Source organism: Mandrillus leucophaeus, unplaced genomic scaffold, assembly GCF_000951045.1.
Source record: "Mandrillus leucophaeus isolate KB7577 unplaced genomic scaffold, Mleu.le_1.0 Scaffold2099, whole genome shotgun sequence".
NCBI classification, from domain to species: domain Eukaryota; kingdom Metazoa; phylum Chordata; class Mammalia; order Primates; family Cercopithecidae; genus Mandrillus; species Mandrillus leucophaeus.
Window position 1 is genome coordinate 13874 of NW_012102142.1, and position 4520 is coordinate 18393.

Consider the following 4520-nt stretch of genomic DNA (forward strand, 5'->3'; position numbering starts at 1 on the left):
TTTTAATTTCTTGACCAGCTCTTAGATGATGATGATTTTTATCTCTCTGTTCTCAGCTGCCCGGTAAAAGAATGGCACGCAGGGTTTGCTGGCAAAGCCTGGGTGCTCCTGGGTGTCCTGCATTACAGGAAGCAGCTGTACAATCTTCTGTGCAGTGGGGTTGTCATGGGGAGAACCCTCCCTGGCCTCTCCTGGTGCAGGCTCCATGCTGTTGGCCAGGCTCACCTCATAAAAATCTTCGGAGAGAGGGAGGCGGGGGTCTGAGCACAGTGCTAGCCTCCCCTGCCCCTGCCTGTCCACCCCGCCTGAGGGCTCTACTCACCACCCTGCTCATGGGCAGCCCCAAGTTCCTGGGGGGCTGTGGCCCCTGGAGCGGGCTCATCAGCAGGGTTCTGGGCAGTGGGGAGGAATTTGTCATGCCCCTCGTGGTCACCCACAAGCGGCAACACCAGCTCCTGCAGCTCCAGCAGCTTCACCTGAAGGGAGGAGTGCTCAGCTACCACATTAGAGCCTGTGCTCATACCCACCCCCACCCTTGCAGAAATGTTTCGTGCCCTACGTTCATCTCCTCCTCATTCTGGGCCAGACTGCTGACGTCCTCCTCCTCCTGGTGCCGCGTGTTTGGGACTGCCCCTTGGCTCCCATATATGGTGAAGTACTCTCCTGCAAGAGAACAGGGCTCAGACGCTGGGGCCCCTACAATGGCCCTGCAGCTGCCCGTGCCCATGCTGTGGCCTCCCGCTCACTCATGCCGTCTGTTGCTCCAGAGAGCTGGATGAATCCAAGCTCTAGATTCTCCACCTGCTCCTTCCCATCCACCTTCTCCTTTGGGAGGTCCATAAAGCCGCTCTGCAGCCAAAATAATAGGGTCATATCTTGGGAGTGACCTCTCCTGCCCTGCCCCCACTTTTCATGGCCCATGCCAGGACTCACTCACCTTCACCTTCTCCATGGCTTCCTACAGGGCCCGGCAGCTCTCCCCACACACAAACTCACCCCCAGTCCCTAGGGCTCGGGCCTCTGCCTCTGGCTCCTTCCAGGCCGAGGCCACCAGGTGAGCCAGGTGCAGGCCGCACAGCCTTTGCACCTTCCATTGCCCACATAGCCGTGCCTGCTCCTCCTGGGCACTGGCTCCAGCGGAGTTGAAAATGCCACATGAAGGCAAGAGCTGAGTATTCTTGTAGGGCGTACACAGAACAAATGGGGCAGGGAGGTGGAGCACAGCCCCTTCCCTTGGGGCCTCAGAGAGTGCACCTGTTGGTCACAGGTGAAGTGGTGTCTGACCACTGGCTCCCGGAAGGGGTGAAGGTCCAGAGAAATCAGAAGGCGGGGAAACCAAGAGCATAAGGGGGTCTGGGAGGGGCCACAGAGGAAGGTGGCAAAGCGGGGCAGGGACAGTCAGACTCATTGTGGCCTCCTGGCTCTCCAGGCCCTCTGGGACACTCGGCATAGGCCGAGGCACCCCCTCCTCCTCAGTGTCCAGATGTCCTCCTCCATCTTCTGCAGGGAGGTGGCCAGAGGGGTCCTCAGAAAACCCAACAAGGGACGTACTGTGGGCCCACCTCTGTCCCCACCCTCACTGTGTAACCCTGAGCCAGCCCCTCCCCAGAGGGGAATGAGCTGCTGTTCTTTAGTTTTCCTTTTAAGAACCAAGATCTTCTATATTGCCCAGGCACAGTCACACTAGCAGTTGGTGCGGGAGTTCTGACCTGCTCCCTTTCTGATCTGGGCCAGTTCACTCATCCTTAGGCAACCTGGCGGCCCCCTGCTCCCAGGAGGTCATTATATTGATGCCGAACTTAGTGCAGACACCCGGTTGGCATAACAACCAGCTGTTCTAAAGGTCTCTTCCAACCCCTCAATCCTATGCTGCTAACAGTCCCCCCTTCCTCCTGGGGCTCTCTCCTCTTCCTCTGAGTGGTCCCCTGTACCTTGTCCAGGGAGAGCCATGAGACTCAGCTGGGCCTCCAGCTGTTGGTTCTGCTGGCCGGCAGCTTCTAGGCACTCCTAAGGGGATGGAAAACAGAGTGAGAAGGCACAGAGGTCGCCAGGTCATCCCCTCAGGGCCCTGTCCTCAGCAACTCCCTCTCCTAGGTCTCCTCCAACTTTTGGCAGGCCATCTCAGCCACCGCTTTGCCCTGAGCTTCCTGCTGCTGCAGCTGGTCCACAAGCTGGGTCTGCAGCAGTAACTGCCTGTGCGGCGCCTCCTTCTCAGAGGTCAGCTGCTAATAGGTGGCCGCGTACTGCTGCAGGTGACCCCGGTACTAGTCTCACTGCTGCTGCAGATTGTGAGATTCTTGGCTCTTCAGCTCCACCTGCAGGAAGAGCCTGGACATGAGGGCATGTGGTGGCTGGCTTCCAGATTCTGGGCCCATTAATAGGGTAGCGAGGGCACAGTGGGACTCTGTTACCTGCCCAGGCCCCTGGCCCCTTTCTCCAGGCCTAAGAGACTTCCTCCCTTGCCACATGTTTCCTTCCCCAGCCTCAAATCTCATGTCCTTCTTCCCACTATTTAAACTGTAGGCCACAGACTGGTGGAAAAGCAGAGGGAGCCAACCACCATCTGCTAAGTGTGCTACAAGCCTAATGCTTTCCATGTGTTCTCTCATTTAATCCCCAGCACCTCCATAAGAAAAATGCTAACTTCCTTTTGAAGCTAAAGAAACAGAGATGAAAAGTAGTTGAATGGTGACCAGTGGAATCGAGGTTGGAATCCAGTTTGAATCTAAGGAGGCTTTTTTGTTTTATTTGGAGACAGAATGTCACCTTGTGGCCCAGGCTGGAGTGCAGTGGTGCAATCTCGGCTCACTGCAACCTCCACCTCCCAGGCTCAAGCGATTCTCGTGCCTCAGCCTCCTGAGTAGCTGAGATTACAAGCATGCGCCACCATGCCTGGCTAATTTGTTGTTGTTGTTATTTTAGTAGAGATGAGGTTTTGCAATTTTGGCCAGGTTGGTCTCAAACTCTTGACCTCAAGTGATTCTCCTGCCTCAGCCTCCCAAAGTGCTGGGATTACAGGCAGGAGCCACTGTGCCTGGCATAAGGAGACTCTTGTTCAGCTGTCTCTTCCCCTATGGTTGGGGTAATCTATGCCTCTAGCTGGGAAGATGATGTCCAGACCTGGGAGGAGCCCAAGGCTACCCACCTCTAAAATCAGAGGGCAGGAAGCAAGAAACAGTCATGGAGCTGCCCTGGAGGGTGCTGCCATCACCTGCCCCCCAGCTGGAGCTGCCTTTGGCCTGGCACCTCCCCTCCCCAGAGGCTGCTGCCCACCTCCCAGCCCTTCTTGGATGGGGCAGAGGTTACCGTCTCCTTCACCTCGCTCAGCTTCTCCTGCAGCTGCTTTACTTGCTGCTCCAATGCAGTGCGCTTTTGTTCTCATTGTTCTGGACAGAGAGAAGCAATCAGTGGTCAGCCACTGCAGCTGGAGACCCCAGAACTTGGTGTCTGCCTCCCATGTCACCGGGAAGGGTGGAGGCAAGTTAGAAAAATCATCCCCTCTCCCTCACAGCCATCAGAGCAGGGCCTGATGAGCTCTGGCTCACATGTCTTTAGAAGTACCGTGTCATGTGAGGGCTACACTGCCTCATTTTACAGGTGGGGAAACAAAGGCCTGGAGGGCTAGGGATGAGGGCAGGCTGCCCAGGTGGGGCAACCCACCAGATCCTCAAAGCTGCACTAAGGCTTGGCCAGTTGCTTGTTGAACTTGTGGTTCTGGGAGAGCGCGAGCCTCTCCTCCTGCATTCGCAGCCTCTCCTCCTGTTTTCGTAGCCTCTCCTCCTTCTCCCACAGTCTCTCCTCCTCCGTTTGCAGCCTCTCCTCCTGCTTTTGCAGCCTCTTACCCTGCTCCCCCAGCCTCTTCTGCTGCTCCCAAAGCCTCCCCTTTTGCTCACAGTCTCTCCTGCTCCTGCAGCCTCCTCTCCTCCTGCTCCTGGAGTCTCTCCTTTTGTTCCTTGCTCAGGAGACTCAAGGTCTGATTGCTTTTCACCTGGGATTGGAGCTTTCCCTCCAGGCTTTCCACCTCCTTCCTCAGGTGTTTGGCCTCATCTTGTAGCTGTTCCACCTCAGAGGTCCCTACTGAGGGTGCCGAGGATGGGGGTTCAGCTGAGAAATGAAATAGACAATAAGGGCCTGTGGATTCCCTCCAATCCCCCACCCCACCCCCCCGAAAAAACCCTCCTTTTGATGCACAGCTCCTCTCAGGCTTCAGAAACTTGGCCTCACTGCTAATGATTCCTCACACCCAATGGTAGCCAATTTCCCAGCCATGTCAGATAGAGAGCACTGTGGGTGGCTGGCAATGGGCACTCCTCTCTCTTTGCTGATGGGGACCCTGAGGCTCATGGAGATGACAAGGCTTGCTGGCTGCTGACACAGACCACTTTCCCTCTGCCTCAAAGCCCTTCCATCCACCCACCTCCATGGGGCACTCTAAGCCACCCCACAGCCCTCTGATGCCAGTCCTGCTGCCAGGTCACACCAGCCCCATCTTACCCATCTGGTTTTTGAGTTCGGACAAG

At 56.5% G+C, this 4520-nt stretch overlaps 1 pseudogene across 1 annotated transcript; it reads right to left on the reverse strand.

Moving 5' to 3' along the window:
• Window positions 1–5: 5 nt before the first annotated feature.
• LOC105539785 lies at window positions 6–4519 on the reverse strand (annotated as a pseudogene). The gene is made up of 9 exons (XR_001006103.1): window positions 4495–4519; window positions 3661–4104; window positions 3319–3386; window positions 1932–2007; window positions 1397–1500; window positions 747–849; window positions 560–663; window positions 323–476; window positions 6–236 (listed from the first exon to the last, which is right to left on the reverse strand). The product of XR_001006103.1 is annotated as a putative golgin subfamily A member 6B (transcript).
• Window position 4520: the final 1 nt, after the last annotated feature.